Source organism: Apis dorsata, unplaced genomic scaffold (assembly GCF_000469605.1).
Source record: "Apis dorsata unplaced genomic scaffold, Apis dorsata 1.3 scaffold_357, whole genome shotgun sequence".
NCBI classification, from domain to species: Eukaryota; Metazoa; Arthropoda; class Insecta; order Hymenoptera; family Apidae; genus Apis; species Apis dorsata.
The window spans coordinates 267,056-267,278 of NW_006263622.1; positions in this window are offsets into that span (position 1 = coordinate 267,056).

Sequence of the window (223 nt, forward strand, 5' to 3'; positions counted from 1 at the left end):
AATCGTCGCATTCTCGAAAGGAAGAAACAGAAGCTCGCAAAAAAACTGCGCACCCAACTTCATCGAATCGAAACGATCTTCAACTTCTTCGACGATCCTCGGCATCGGTTCCGGCGGTCCCCTGTCGGTCCCCCCAATCGGAGGGAGCGATTCGGCAAGAATGTTAACGAATCGCGGAATCCCGAAGGCAGATGGATAACGGCGTTGTCGGTCGTTTCGCAGA